Source organism: Crassostrea angulata, chromosome 1 (genome assembly GCF_025612915.1).
Source record: "Crassostrea angulata isolate pt1a10 chromosome 1, ASM2561291v2, whole genome shotgun sequence".
In the NCBI taxonomy this organism is placed as follows: Eukaryota; Metazoa; Mollusca; class Bivalvia; order Ostreida; family Ostreidae; genus Magallana; species Magallana angulata.
In genome coordinates, this window is record NC_069111.1 from 46,474,281 (window position 1) to 46,491,737 (window position 17,457).

A 17,457-nucleotide genomic window follows, 5' to 3' on the forward strand; every position below is an offset into this window, starting at 1 on the left:
TAATAATTCAATTTTCGCTACTGTTTAAACTGTTTTGAAATTATTTTATCTATTTTAAAGTATGTGTTTATTTGACTTATGGAAACATATACACAAACATTAAAAAACACACATGAAAGAGACAAATGAGGATAGATAGATAGAGAGATAGATAGATAGAGAGATAGATAAAAATCTAATAACAATTTTATAATCATTAGTTTTATTCTCCTTTCTTCACAATGTTGTAGAGGCACTTTGTGGAGATTAGGAAGAGTGATGACTAACACTTCGTAAATCAAGTACTGTGATGCTGTACGTTATCCCCTCTATTTAACGATGTCCAGATCGGTTCAGACTCTCATTTCCTACAGAGACTACTAAATTACCGCTGTATTACCAAATGTGATGTACCAAATTGAGATTCCAACAATATGTTGGCAATGAACCATAGAATAGCATCGATATTTAACTCATCTGTACCCATCAAATGTTTCCAGACAAAAACGAAGTTATTCGACAGATAAACAATTCATCCTAATAAACATACACATGATCATTAAAATCTATTTTAAAGTACAGTCATGGGACATAATTATTCGCCACCCCGTACGTAAATCGCGCTTGATTTCCGCTTTAGAATCGAAAATAGGGTTCCGCGCTATAAATAGACTAAAGATTTCCCCTTCCTATTTAAGTCGCATTGTCATGCTACTAAAATGATGACGTGTACACAAATATTTTTTCGTCTGCTGTCAAATAAAAAATAATAAACACAGCTGATTTGAAATGGGCCGAAAGGGGAAAGAGCTTAGTGTTGAAGTAAGAAATCTCATTATTACTTCATACAAAGTGAACAGAAATGTTTCAAATTTATCAAGAACTTTAGGAATTCCACGATCTACTGTAAAAAGTATTATTAAGAAATTTAAACAACATAATGATGTAAAAAATCGTCCTGGAAGAGGCCGGAAGTCATTATTTACTGAGAGAGACACTAACAAACTTTCTCGGGTCATTAAAGAAAACCGAAGGCGAACTTTTAAAGATATAACAGGTATAATTAATGAAAACAGGGATCATCAATTTTGTACAAAAACTGTTGAAAGAAAAATCAGAAAACTAGGATACGTTCGGAGGGTTGCAAAGAAGAAAGTGGCGGTCCGTGAAATTAATAAAAAAGAACGTGTAAAATGGTGTAAAGAGAGAAAAGATTGGACAATTCAGCAAGAATGGGGAAAATGGATTTTCAGTGACGAAAGTCAGATTGTTATTGGTAACAATAACAAGGTTTATGTATGGAGGAAAGCGGATGAAAAGTTCAACCCTCAACTCGTGTGTCCTGCTCCGCGACGAAGGCTAAGTATTATGATCTGGGGGTGCGTATGTTTTCAAGGTGTTGGTACATTAACTGATGTTCAAGGTAACATTAATGCTCAAAAGTACTTACAAATAATTGAAAATAATATTTGGCCCGTAATTGCAAGGCATTTCCCAAACAATGATTATATTTTCATGGACGACAATGCCCCTGTACATCGAGCGAAAATTGTGAAAGATTATGTGAATAATAACAATATTAACACAACAAAATGGCCAGCACAATCACCAGATTTGAACATCATAGAGAACATTTGGTTGCATTTGAAAAGAGTGCTAGAAACGCGTGTCAATGTCATAAACTCGCAACAAGATCTTATGGCGGAAATTCGGACCGTGTGGGAAAACATTCCATTAAACTATATAAGAAACCTATATAATTCAATACCAGGACGACTAAAGGAGGTAATAAGAATGAAAGGAAATCTGACCAAATATTGAGGTAAGATTTTAATTTTATCAACAATAAACAGCTTTCTAACTTTGCCAAGTGTATCTGCGATATCGGCGGCCATTTTTAAAGTGGCGAATAATTATGTCCCACGACTGTATATCCTTCTTCGGCCAATGTCGAAAACGTTGCAATTCGAATATCATAATGTTTTCGCGTTGATCAGGGACTTGGTGCACCAGATAATTGGTCGTTTGTTTGAGGAAGCCTCTTTCTGAACCAATATGCACCCTGTCAATAAACACATGCTCCTCTGTCACGGACTTGTTCCCTATCCCCAATTATCATCAGGTCGTTGTCCCAGTAAGCCCAGAAGTTTGATAGCTAAGGCGCTCACGAAGGGCGGGAGGCGACCCTAAACAATATCGTGGTCCGACTTGACCGGTCTCGAGCTGACAAATACTGACAGTCTACAAAGACCTTCAGCCGGATTTAATGATAGATAATCGGTGTTTAGAGAGACTGGAGTGTATCCGGTGTCATCTCTCCCGTGACGGCCATATTTAACACCTTGTTCAAGACTTGTTGAGTCTGTATATTTGCATTGCAAAACAGAAAAAAGATATTCTATCTTGTCTATGATTTTAGCAGTCTGGCAGATATCCTAGAATTTAACTATACCATCACCCCGCACCATCGTAATGGCCTCTGGTTTGCCTTGTTTCATTAGATAGTATTCTTATTACAAGTAAAGGAACACAAAAATAAAAAAAAAAAACCAATCAAATCATGTCAAACTGGAGATCTGCTGAAAACTTTTTTTTCCTGAAACTTGGATGAAACAAGTTGGCAAGTTACAAGTTTAGGTTCTTTGTTGGATTCCATGTTCTTTGGTATCATATTTGTTTTGTAAAAATATTTTAAAAATTAGGAAGGACATAAATGATAAATTTTTATGAATCGACACCCAAATCGTTTCGTCATTAAGATTAAACTAAATTTTATCTTATCATTTTTGAAATGTGACTTTTTGATGTGGGTATTTTTTGGCACCATCAAGACTATTTACATATTTTTCGTTTAATATTGACGCTCACAATATGAATAAAACAACAATGGATACATATTAATTTTTCTAAAAGGCATTACAAAGTTGGTTATCAATTTTCAAGGCAAAATTAATTTTAACCTTAAGACATTGAAATTTCCTGTCTTATACCAAGCGCCTAAGGAACAGTATGTTCAAGATATTTGGTTTGTCAATAATGCGACTTATTCTCCAAGTTAAGCATGGATGCACCCTATTGTCTTACTATCTCAGAACATTTGTGATAAGAATCGATTTTAAAATGTCACCAGTACTTCTTACCTTCATGTACCTTTGACACAAAAAAGTGTGATGGACACCTGTTATTAATGATGCACTATTTAACTCAGTGAATTACCTTCACCATTGGTCAAAGTACTCAGCAACTCAAAATTACAGCAATTCTTACACACTCTTTTAAACGGACAAACCAACTAAAGGGAACCCAAACAAATCAAAACAAACAAAAAACAGAGACAGCAAAGGAAAACCCCAGAAGGAACAAAATTTAAGGACAGACAGACTCAGCATTCTCCTATTTTTGGCTTGGGAATTCCAAAGTAATCCGCGATCAATGACGCAGTGCGTTGGTGTTCGCAACGTTCGACGGCAAGTCTGCTTCTATATATTCATAATGGCCAAGTTAATGGCGACTGCTGACAGGCCATCTCCGGTTGGTAACGGAGCAACATTTTTTGGTCTCTTTGATAATAATTCATTTTCGGATGAAGGGTTTATGAATTGAGATGCGACTATTTTGCTCGAGGTCTGCCACTTAACACAAAGATGTACACATGACATTTTATAATATCATTTTAATTTAGAAACACGTGTAATTACAATATTTAAAAGGTTTATGTTTGTGATGATGAAGCTGATTGTAGGGTTATATTGGTTGCGCCGGTCTACGGCTGGATACTAAGGGGAAATTAACTTCTGGTTATGCTGTTTTAAATGGAAGTCCAAATATCCCATTTGTTACTGCTTTAACTAGCTAGCTCGAAAACACTTTTGTCTTTTAGAAAACGCCCCATGATAATTTTGGACAATCATGGAAAATGCTCAGTTCAATGACGTCTGTCTGTTATTAATCTATGTTTAATTATTAACTGGTAGCTGAATGGAAAAACGAATATAAAAAGTCCTTGTGAACCAATAATTTCAAACTTAACATAAGTGTTCGATTTGAAAGAAAAGTCGACGTCACGCGCAATCGTAATAGTACTCGATATTTGTAACTGTTAAAGTTCTACGCAGAGGGGTGTTTCAAGAATTTACAACAACATTTTGTAAACATCGTAAATGTAAAACTACTATTGTATAATAACTTGTCATATTGCAAATTGTACAATAACATTTTTTAGGTTGTCAAACATTTTTAAGATAAAGTGTGCACTATTACGTTTTGAGTTTATTACTTTTAAATCTAAACGTAAGTAACTAAGATAAGTGATGATGCAAAATAGTCTAGTATTTTTGAATATCATAGATTTTTTTTCACAATAATTAAGAAATCTGTCTAATCCAACAAGTTTTTAAAATATTTTTATTGACGTTATTCAACCAGATAATCCTATCGTTTTCGCAAAAAAATCAAAATATCAAAAAAAAAGGTGTTGAAAGTAAATATGTGTTTTAATCAAGTCAAGTTATGAGTATGGCACCGTGATCTGCAGTTACATCAGTCACACCATAGAACAAGTTATTAAGTAAGTTCTTGGAAATGTGCACTACTCGTGCCCTAACCAAATCATATGTACGTCATCTGATATTGTACATACACGCTCGTTTTTAGCTGTATAACACCTAGTGCAATATGACGTAGAATACAATTTTTTTTGTTTTTCGTCAGAGTAGATTGGATATGCACTGGATGTAATGCATTACGTTATTGCAGCAATCGCACCTTCATTTGTCATCACGGAAGAGCACGGTAAAACGTTAACGTTGTTTGTCAGAAAGTCTCGAGGGGTTGCCATTTGTAAATGACGTCTATGTTTTTGAAGTTAAAGACGAAACCATTGATTCCAGAAATATTTATTTTACAAGCTTAAGCAAATTATTCATCGACCATAGGTTCTTGTCTTAAAAAAATTACTAGCCTTAATTATTTTCGTCTCGCCTTATTTTGACTAAAAAAAAACTTACCCTTTATTAGCATAATTCATATTCAAATACCGAACATGTAAAAAAAAAAAAAAAACCCTCTCAGTATTGTAGAAAGCATACTGTTTTTTTTTTCTTTTCTGTAATATAGTTATGAATCGTTTAGCTTAGCAAAGCATTAAAAAAATCTAAAATAATCAATTAAAAATATTAAAACGGCAACACTTTTCATTTATTATCTTGTTTTCATGAATATTAGCACCCAACAGCGCTATCTTACTATCCTTTTTAAAATGTAAGCTTGCAACAAGAACCATGTACATGTACATGAAATGAAAATGCAAAAGTGTGGTAAAATTTTTCACGTTTGGATTTGTGCTTGAAAAAGAGTATTGGTTCAGAACATGAATTGACATTCAAAAAGACGGCGATTGGAACACCCCTCCACACCCTCTTTTAATTCAAGTGGCGATTTGTTTTTTATATTCTATAGTTTTTCTGGTAGTTTGGTAGCTTCTGATATATCTGCAGCGCTAGGACCACTACAGAACCCATTGTAAAGTAAAAAGGGGGCAATTTTCATAGTTCTAAGACAGTTACTTCCTTTTTATTAGGTTTCATATGTAAGTTAGTTGCAAATGTTTGTATCATGAAATGTCCAAATTTCTCAAGGGCCAAGAACATGTCCCTTGCATGTAGATGAGTTTTAGCAATTCTGAAAATCCAACATAGATATAAATCGAGGCGAGCCCACTATTTAACTGACATTTCCTCAACTAAAATAAATTAACTATCCCCTGAAATATTATTGCTCGATGAGGCGTTGGTGTTTTGTCATTAATAAAACATTGTAATTGCAAAAGCTTTTGTCTATTGGGAATGCAGAACTATTATGATTTTCAAAACGATTTTTTTTTACTCTGTAAAAATAAACAGGTTAAATGCATCATTAAATAAGATACACTTAAACGCATCGCATTATTGATATCTAAATTAGCATTGCCCGATTCTAAAATATCAGCGACTCCACGACAGTCCTTAATGGAATTGTACGTAATTCAATGATAATTACATACGTTGATTACAAGGACCGACCTTCGCTGACTTTTCACTTGCTAACCTGTGATCTTTCTTTCCACTAAACGTACCTAAGACCTGCAGGCTCGAATAGCAGATGAAATCACTCATCAAAAACAAAAAAAATATATAACTCTATTTCTTATCGTCGTATGATCCAAAACCAAAGTTTTCATTGTCTTGGTTTTCTCGAATCCTTGTTAAACGTTTGCATTAATTGAAATCTTAGCGATATGAGTGTTTGTTGTAATAAAAGGGTAGGAGACTGTTTTTGACAGTATCTCTCCTCCTACGTAAAACCAGACAGATCCTTTAAAGTGTCCCTCATTACCTTAATTTAAAAGCTATTAGATTCATTACAGATTAACTTTTCATGGAATTAATACAAATGTTTGATTATGTAGTGAAGGTTAATATTTGCCTGATTTTTTACTCTCCATACCAAATCCGGTTCAAGTAGATCATTTAGACATCATACTTTTATACATAGAACGGTGCATTTTAAAACCATGCTAAGACGGTATTTACAATATTAGATAAACATGTCCACTACGAATAAACACCCCTGTTTCAGGCATGTAAGGGGTATCGATATGTGGCATATTTGAGGCAAACGTAATGGACGTGTAGCTTCTATTTACGTGTTCGGAAATAAAGATAATTAGTCCAAAATTAGAACAAGTTTTGTGCGCCGTCAATTGCATCTTTTTAACACATAAGAAACTAGCTTCTAGGTTGTCCATTCGAGTCTTTTCAGACCGGGAGCTACAGACTTGCAGCTATTTCTAACCATGAAGCAAATTTCAAAATGATTTTCAAAACCATAAAAAAAATACTGGAAAAAAACCGGCCACCACACAGAAGGGCAGAGAAGGTTTATACTGATATGGGACTGAAAAAAAACAAAATATTAAATTGAATTATAGCATATATCTTTATTTTAATCACATATCATATTTTACCCTAAAATATGCAAATAGACTCAAAATTTGTGAAATGTTTGAATACACAATAGGGCAAAACAATTTGTAAAAATTCGATTCCGATGCAATGGTAAAATCTATTTTTGATATCATAACATTTGTTTATCATCATCAAAATATTATCACATTTCAGGCAGGCATTATAACCAGCATGGCAGGATATCTAACAGTCTCGGATTTTCCCGCTATAAGGCATACTTGTTCATGTTTAGCATAGGCAGTAAATTGTATTTTGTCTGACAAAAAGTACGCCGCATGTTTATAAAAAGCGCTAACAAGATTAAAGTTCTCCTACATCATGCCAAAGATCAAATCCTCGTTTAACATTTAACAGTTTTATTTCATACTGAGATTAAATTATATCAAAAAGCTGCACTGGTGAACACAGAAATAAGTGGCATCCACGTTGTGCAACATTTCAGAAATCGAGTGGAATTTCACGGTATTTCGGCGATCAGTTGTTAAGTTACAACGTTGACTTCTTAAATGGCCCCATAAGTACCACCAACACTCCTTTTGTGGGACCAGGGGCTTTTGTACGTTTGCATTTCACATAGGTGAAGGTTACAGTCCGGAAATTCTGCCGTTTTCATGTCTGTGTTTATTTCCGGCGATTAGTTCAAGAAGGATGACACGTGCTCTCTGCCTTATATGCTATATGATTATCGCATACATTGTTTAACGATAACGACTTCTTGATCATTGTTTTATGGGAAAAAATTAATTAATTTACCGTACTTTTAATCCTCTTCTAAAATAAAAAGATTCCCTAGTTTTCGCTCAACCACTTCACCACGGAAGATAAAAACAAGAGGCTCAGGGGACACATTGCTCACCTGAGCAACAATTGCCTTAACTCTGATTAAATTAACATAACAGTATCAAAATCAAAATATCTTGACAACTTAGTTCAGTAGACCTTGCTAAAAAAAATTTAAAATCTGTCAATTTTTATCCACATATTTATTTTTTGGTAAATACCAAGCCTAATTTGTTTTTGTACCTGTAAGAAGATTTTTCTCTACTCCTATATACCTCCCCCCATTTTGTGGCCCCACTTTTCTCAAGGGAATCGTGGTTTTATCAAACTCTAATCTGCACAATCTGTGCTTTCACACAAGTTACTGCTTTTTGGACTGAAAACTTTCCCAGAATATTTTAAAGATACATGTTTTCTTTATGTATTCCTATGTAAAAAATTCATCCCCCATTCCGGCCCCATCCTACCCCCAGAGACTATGATTAAGCAAACTTGAATTTACACTACCTGAGGATGCCTCCACACAAGTTAAAGTTTTACTGGTCAAAAAGTTTTTAAAAAGAAGATTTTTAAAAATGTGCTCTATATATTCCTATGTAATAACTCACCCCCTCCCCCACTGCGGCCCCGTCCTACCCCCAGAGACTATGATTAAGCAAACATGAATTTACACTACCTGAGGATGCCTCCACATAAGTTTAATTTTACTGGCCAAATAGTTTTTAAAAAAAAGATTTTTAAAAATTTACTCTATATATTCCTATGTAATAACTCACCCCCTCCCCAACTGTGGCCCCGCCCTAACCCCAGGGGCCATGATTTGATTTGAACAAACTTGAATCTACACTACCTGAGGATGCTTCCACTCAAATTTGAGCTTTCCTGGCCAAATAGTTTTGAGAAGAAGATTTTTAAAGATTTTCTCTATTTAATCCTATGTAAAATCCATTCCCCCATTGTGTCCCCTCCCCACCCCTGGGGACCATGATTTAAACAAACTTATATCTATACTACCTGAGGATGCCTCCACGCCAATTTGAGCTTCCCCGGCCTAATAGTTTTTTTTAAAGAAGATTTTTTAAAAGATTTTCTCTATATATGCCTAAATAAAAAAATTATCCCCCCATTGTGGCCCCACCCTTCCCCCAGGGACCATGATTTGAAGAAGCTTGAATCTAAACTACCTGAGGATGCTTCCACTCATATTTGAGCCTTCCTGGCATAATAGTTTTTGAGAAGATTTTTAAAGATTTTCTTTATATATTCCTATGTAAAAATTCATTCCCCCATTGTGGCCCCGCCCTACCCCTGGGGACCATGATTTGAACAAATTTGAATCTACACTAGCTGAGGATGCTACCACTCAAATTTGAGCTTTCCTGGCCTAATAGTTTTTGAGAAGATTTTAAAAGATTTTCTCTGTATATTCCCATGTAAAACCTGATCCCCCCATTGTGGCCCCACTCAACCCCCAGGGACCATGATTTGAACAAACTTGAATCTACACTACCTGAGGATGCCTCAACACAAGTTTAAGCCTTTCTGGTCAGATAGTTTTTGAAAAGAAGATTTTTAAAGATTTACTCTATACATTCTTATGTAAAAATCCATTCCCCCATTGTGGCCCCAACCTACCCCCGGGGACCATGATTTGAATAAACTTGAATCTACACTACCTGAGGATGCTACCACTCAATTTACAGCTTTTCTGGCCCTATAGTTTTTAAGAAAATCTTTGAAAAATACCAACAAATTTTCAATAATTCTAAATTAAAAAAGGCGTGGCCCTTTATTTGAACAAACTTGATTCACCTTCACCCAGCGATGCTTTGTGCCAAGTTTGGTTGAAATCTGCCCAGTGGTTTTGGAGAAGAAGATGAAAATGTGAAAACGCCGCCAACGCCAACGACGACAGACAACTGACAAATTTTGATTAGAAAAGCTCACTTGAGCTTTCAGCTCAGGTGAGCTAAAAAGATGAGGTTCAACTCAATAAATCATTTTTCTTGTCACAAGATCTAATGCATATTCTCTCTCTCTCTCTCTCTCTCTCTCTCTCTCTCTCTCTCTCTCTCTCTCTCTCTCTCTCTCTCTCTCTCTCTGCACTTGGTAATAACCGACCTTGTTTTTAAAAATGAATTCTATTATTCAAATGATCCAGCAATTGTCTTAAGATATAACGGGACCACATCAGTTGAATAATCGATCTAAAACCTGAAATTGAAATACTTTTTTTTTTACATAAATATGCAAAAAGGATTAAAGAGAGGATTTGAAGAATGTGCAATCGAAGCTTCCTTTTTTAATAACAAGAATGATTTTTTTTTCCTTTCCATATAATTTCATATTCTTAATTTGATTGCAAAATTGCTACCTTGGATATTTTGTAGACTATTTAAAAATAACAACGAAGACCACGTACTTTTAAACTTTAGCATCAACAATGTCTATAAACTATAAAAGTGCGGACATGTACGAAACATCACTTAACCCATATATTAACACAAAGTCAAACTAAAGAGTGCATATTTATGTGGTAAATCATCTGACCACGTGCGACCAGACAGATGACATCTCTTTCATATAGACTGGACTTATTGCATTATTATTGCATTAGGATACCAAAGAACCAAGAACCAACATAGATTCCAGCATGTGTAGAGAAAAAGATATGGCGGCCAAAAGTGCAAAACAAAATCCCATATCACACCGGAGGCTTAGTTAAGGACGAACTAGGGAGGGCCGGGAACTCTCCTCTTCTAAATATAGAATCACAGAGTTGTATCCCGAACATCCATTGTAAATCTAGGCATTCTAGGCCTCATTCCTGGCACACAGAACTATCGTGTATTTAAACAAGCTTATACCGATATGTTGCCCTAAGCCTAAATGATGGCGGGCAAAGCAACCATTTCGAACCGTAAACAAGCCAAATTAAGGCGGTTGATGCGATAAGTTTCCTGTTTCAGGAACGCTCGTGTACAAAGTGGATTATAGATAATTCTCGTGTGTTTTTGATAATACAAGTACGTAAAATATTGACTAACTTCACACGCAATAAATCTGATGATTGACTTAATAAAACAATTTTTGCCCATAGAGACAAGCCAAGCAACCTACCAATTAAATAAAAACATAATTAGAGAAAGGAAGAGAAAGAGAGTGGAAGAGAAATGGTTTAGGTTAAATTGTCTCCTTCAATTTTTCTTTCATTGCTATCCTTTTATAATTTTCAGTACATGTGACATCCAACAGCGAAACATTTTCCACTAACTCATAAGCTGACGTAAACAATCAATAAAATGATCACGCAATTTCTGTGTATAAAACGACACAATGAAATCGCTGTCACAGAATCATAAAACTATTATATATGGTTTAAATGATTGCCTAATTATATCTGTGAAGTAAACTCGTATATAGAGGTCTTTTCGTCGTACAATTATTAGGCCAACCACGAGCTATATAAGTCATGGTCTTTTATATTCTTTGGAAAAACAACTGTTGCATATTATCATGTCATATACCATTACATTTCACAATGTGAAATCTATACACCATATAAAAATTATGTATGTCTTTTAGAAAGATTGAAATGAAGCCACTAGAATTGATAAAAAAAGCACTTTGAATTTTTTTGTTTGTAATATACATAGAAGGAAAATATCCCTAAAAAAGAATAGACATTTTTTTTTTCAGATATAAAAATTACCTTGTGGTTTATAACTGTTTCTCCTCCTCCGTAAGAAATATTTGAACTGTACAAGTCAGAATAGCGAATTGTACATTTTAAATCTTATTTCATCAAAATATTAAATTTCCACGATGAAACAAACCCAAGTGTTTATAGTAGTTTCATTTCTGTAATAGCATATAAAAGGTAACATTGTGTCCAAAATAGAAGAAAAAACTATTGTGTGCCAAATTAGGCATGTCAGAAATCAAGAAAAGGAGAGGCAGGTATAATAGTAAATGAGAAACATTTCAACTAAAGAAACATTTCATCACCTCGTGGATAAGACCGGAAGTGGGAGTATGAGTTTGCAGATTGTGACGAAACTCAAGACGTGTTCGGGTCATACAATTTCAACGTCCCAATTATTACCTTGAATATAGGTCATAAAGAATCTATTGTAGGTCTAACCATTGCCAAGGTATTCATTTCTATCGAGTATTTTTTCTTTGAAAGGAGTGATTGATTTTGGGTCACTTTCTGTTCTAATGACGTGGTTTCTTGAATGATTGGACTGCTAGAATGAAAATCCACATACCCTCCCACTCCACTCGCCTATAGACAGTTTTCTTTTCCAGGCAAAACAACATGGGATAAAAAAATCCTACGCGTAAATTATCAGCATACGGGATAAGCATGCTTACTGTTACCAAGTTATGAATGAAATGTCAACTGACTGCCGACGATTTGCGTGACTTTTGTAGCAGTTATATTTCTCAGCCAAATAAAACTCATTATAACTGAATAACAAAACCAGAAAAAACAAACAGAAATGTGGGCTGCAAAAGTCTGTAGAGACACTGCTTATCGAGTTAGGCTCATTACCCTAATGGACCGTGTCGTCTGATAGGGTTAGTCTCTTATTTTTTTCTTCTTTTTTTTTATCAGAAAATTGAATTCATATTTACCTTTTGGTTCTTAACATTAGAGCTCATCATTTCATTTTAACCTTCTTAAACTAATAATAACTATCAGTATCATTGTTTTAGGTAGGATAATTACTAGCACCATAAACAGGTAAAATTTATTAATATGCCCTGTAACTGCAAAATCGTTTTTTTAACAAAAACCTCAATAAGACTCTAAAAAGACATTAACCATTTCTAAAAAAAAACAACAACTAAAAAAACCACATGTATTTCGACACAAGTTAATTATACACGCCAGGCACTTTGTACATAAACATTCATTACTTCATACAAGTTGTGACGACAACGATTTGAACACTCATCCTTCCGCACATGAAAGATGCACTATCACTGAAAATGCTTCTCGTATTACCTTTTACCGGTAATTGAAGTAACAATATATTTCTTTATCATCAGAAATTGTAGATTGAATATGATATTTGTTTGATATTGATTATTCTACAAAATATTTCTTCTTCATTAGATTTTCTATCACTTAAGTGTTCAGACATCACAACAGGTGATAACGGACCATGTACGTGTACATCTATATTGGCATCGTTCTCTACCTGCCGTCATTAAGGTATTTTTATCCATGACTGGATTTTATTTTACTTTGAAACGCTACATGTACGTTATATTATTGAATTTTATTCTCCAGTTGTGAAAAATTGCCATCTGACTCGTTTTTCAAACTGGCTAAAATACATTGTGAGATCAATCTGTTTGATACAGTTCCGACTAAACGCATTGTCACGTCATAGTTTTTTTCACGCAGATAAAATAATATTTAACCATCAGGAAAATTTAATTCTGTGTAACATTCTTAGACGACAGACTTTAGAAGAAAAAAACCCAAACAGAATTCATGTAAATCGTGACCAAGACGTGAACATACGGGTACTCTCTTGAGTCACGAGATTTCGAAAGCTAATACTGTTAACTTACAGCCTGGTATTATGAATCACCGTAAAAAGTAGCGAATGGTCTTAACATCACTTCGTGAATGGAGATTTTATCAACGTGGTAGACAAATCAGGTCTGAAGTTTTCTATGGCTCAGTTCTTCACACAAGGGACTCGATATTTCTGATTATCTCTACTGATACAGTTAGTCAGTGCTCTAAGTTGACAGGACCAATTGTTCCTTTATTTAATATCTTCTCACAGAACATGCATGGTCCATAAATCAAATTGACCAAAATAATCATTAAAAAATATTTTGCCTCGACAACTTTCATCCTCAAGACTAGGTCTATTTTGGGTTCATAGAAATCAAAACAAACCCAATACCAGATAGATACTTTGCCTGATACGTTGTGTTTACCAGACGCCGGAAATAAGGGAACCAAACAGTTTGGCTGATCACGTGAAGACCACGGACGAAGATATTTTTTTCATAGTGAGAAAAAACCCAACAATATGGTGTTCAAGTATGGTGATTACTCTCAATCGAATTGAAGAATTAACTTATCTTTTAAAATCGATTAAAGAATTCAACTTATCTTCGATGGTATCTAACTATCGATAATATCACACCAGAATTTTTTTCCGCTTATTCGATTATTTAAATGGAAGATTTAATGAGAACAACTTTATTGAAAGCTTACATTCTTCTTAACTGTACGAGATTTTGTTACGATAACAGTTTTTTGTGCGAGTAATTCTAAACAATTGACATCTGTAAATACTGAAGCCCTTATTATGTAGCCCTGGTTTCTCCCAGGGTTCCTTGATTTTAAGGTAACGTTACCCGGCCTGCGTGCCCCGCCCGGTAGCTGGCGTTGGATGAGAATCAAACGATAAAACCGATTCGTGATTTTTCTGATCACCATGATAACCATTTTAACCAGATTTGTTAAGATAAATCAGTAACGTGTTTAGTCGGATCAATACCATCTTTGTCATTTTGTTTAAAAGATAAACATGGGCAATGACTAATTAAATGCCGCTTGCTTCCAATATTTTACTGCTCAGAGCTGGAGAAAGAATGAGCAATTACGAAACCAGCAAACAAAGGAGGCAACCAAAAGTAGAAGGACTTTGAACAAGATTTACGGCTTTTTGTCTTCGTGTGAAATCCTTTATTCCCTCTTAATCCTTTAAAACTTCGGTTTGTCAATATCATAAAAGATTTGATAAATGTTTGGACATAGAATTATGCAACATTAACTTGAAAGAGGGGGCTTTTTATGTGTTTTGAAGTATTTTTGTCTATTGGGTCAATAAAAGTGGTGTTATAAAGAAATCCAATAAATATCCAAAAGACTTTTTTCATATTTTTATATCGCCCTCGTTTTAAAATGTGAAAAAGCTATGGTATGAATTTCAATCAATCTTACGTGTACATTCTTGCAGGAAGGTTCTTTTTCTTTTTTATCATGCATCAACACCCTTGAATACCATCGCGCTGTAATTGTAATTTATTGTAACATAATAATTCCGAAAAGTAAACAGAAATTTCATTCATTATGTCATTTCATGATTATTTGTTTGCCTAACTGAAAAAGAAAAGATACTACTAGCATTCGAAACGCGTCTTAAATGAATATATCGTTTTGCACGTGTCTTCTCTGCCATTATTCAAAAGGTGTAATTCTAAAAAGTGCATTCATTGTCTGTGGTTATAGACAAAATGGTAATTACACTGCCAATCTCCTCGGTGTATAGCCCGCTGTTTGGACAGTCATTACACACCAGAACAAACTTTGATCATCATTCGCTTAGACGGTTCGACGCATTTTACACTCAATTAAGCGCCATCCTGGTATCTTTACTCGCTCGTAATGATCTCTATCATATGTTCGGTTTTACATCATGAACTCAAAGGAGTTCCTCTTCCGGTTCATATTATGTTGTCATAATTTAATAAAATAATGAATTTAAAATGTTTCAAAATGATATTGATAAGGAGTGTGTCAAAATGCGAAGTTACACATAAACCAAGAAAAGGGAAAAAAGGAGCAAATAAATACCTTAAATGGTTAATTCGTCAAATAAGATAGACAATCCAAGAAAATAAAACAGATCTTGGTGAGATAGAGAGGAGAAAACGGTATTGCGCAATTTTCAAATTTATATTGAACATCAATGAACAAGAAAAAAAAAAGAATCCATGAAAGTTTTCTAATGGATATTTAATTATCATATTAGAAAGCCTTGCACCGGCTGGTATCAAATCGGTACGGTGTTTATAAACAGCTCCAATTAATGTATCTAACATCTTACACCTCCAGATATTGAGCGTACTAAAAGCCATGTGATTAAAATTGTCAATGAAAATGAATTCTTTTAAATGGCAAAGATATGATCCTAAAAATAGAACATTATATCCAGGACTACAAAGTTTAGGGGAGATAACCATATCAATTTTTTTTTGTTTGTATATATTTTTTTAATTGATGCCTATTTTCTGTAAACACTATGTATTAATTCATTTTCTGTGTTATTAATAGGAAGATATACCGTCATCAGCTATAGAACTCCGTCTCCGAGTAATAATATCGGGTTTGGAATCTATGATATCTTTCTCGAGTCATTAAGTATATTAAATTGATTTCCTTTTCCTGACCTAAATTTTATTTCATTTTATCCATTCCATTCCATTCATTCATCATCATCAAGAAGTATCTATAAACATGAGCGGATCAAGGCCCAGTGTGTGTTGGGGGGGGGGGGGGGGTCCGCCCTCTGGCAAACACAATCATCCCCCCCCCCCCTTTTAAAATAATCTGGATCAGCATATAATTGCTTTTCTGCTGGTTTATTTTTGTTTACATCTTAAAACAACAAGTTAATCAGTGGCATTTCATGTCTCAATCTTCTCTAAACTCAAATAATGTATATTTATGTCGAAAAACGTCCTATGTATTAATATAATGTCGAAATCAAATGTTCACTTGTCAAAATAAACTACAGATATGAAAAAGGCCGAGGAAGCCACAAAGAGGTATGTCCCTAAGAATTCATTGCTATTTATAAGTAACCCCATTTAATACTGTCTCTTGAATATGAATTTGATATTTTCATAAAAAAACGTTAGGTACATGTATTAGAAGCCACTTGCGCAATAAAAAAAAACGTTTATGGTTTACTACAAATCAAAAGACTTTATAAAGTTTGGTTCAAAGGAAAAGAATGGCTTGATGTATAACTGGATTTAAAAGATTTGGAAAAAGGAGGCAAAAAGTGGTGAAGGATTTTGATTCTAGTAAAATCTACTTGCAATCATACGATTTATTTGTTTTAACCTTCAGATTAAGTTTAGAATAAAAATGAATAGCGCGTTCCTATTCTATCCAGAAACAAATTGGGTAAGTAGGAAGGAATAACAATTTTTGTCAACATTTGTGTTTTCAGAATTGGCCAGTCAGACAGATATCAAACACACTAAACGCCAAACGTGCTTTCTTAAATGTGAATGATACCAAGATGGGGAATTTCAAAAGTAAACTCCAAAATTGTTACATTTGGAAAAATGTACCGTAAAGCAAATTAGGCTTGGAGAACTGTCAGTCTGAAAACCAGACGCAATTTAAAAAAAAACCCAATTATTTTGGCCTTAAATATACTATATATAGTACTTGATTATAATTTAAAACATTACTAAAAAAAATAAAACTACTCAATCAGGATGGCGGTACAATACGCAAAATAACCGTAGAAGAAGATTGTGAGTGTCATATTGAGAATTAAAACCACTCACCTATTTTCGTTTACCAAGTCTTGTAGTTTTAGGATCATGGCGAATTCCATCGAGTTCTACGCGTTCCCATGACTCTGAAAATAATGTTAAAACACAAAACATTGCAAATTATTAAAAAAAAAATTAAAGTACAGAACATTGAAATTCAGTTTCGAAATGTCTGACAATAGTGGGAACGGGAATTTCATTCAGGAAAGCCACAAAATTCTTTTGGTCACTTCTTGTTCTGTATTGATTAATTATCAATGATTGTCATAAATAACAAATGATACTGCACTTCTTGTCTTCCTTTTCTAACTGAGTAAATTCGTCGCGCTCCAAAATTGCAATAAAAATTTATATTGTTGTA

General features: G+C 34.2%; 1 protein-coding gene across 2 annotated transcripts in view; it reads right to left on the reverse strand.

Annotated features, from left to right (window-relative positions):
• The window catches only part of LOC128189695 (sonic hedgehog protein-like), a 31,115-nt gene extending 13,902 nt beyond the window's left edge, over positions 1-17,213 (reverse strand). Inside the window, exon 1 of one of the 2 annotated variants that reach the window (XM_052861426.1) lies at positions 17,109-17,213. The gene's annotated coding sequence lies outside the window, so the exon portion shown is untranslated. Of the gene's footprint in view, positions 1-11,475; positions 11,531-17,108 lie in introns of those variants that run through there. The other variant, XM_052861417.1, reaches the window with a different exon arrangement.
• Between the last annotated feature and the right edge of the window lie 244 nt (positions 17,214-17,457).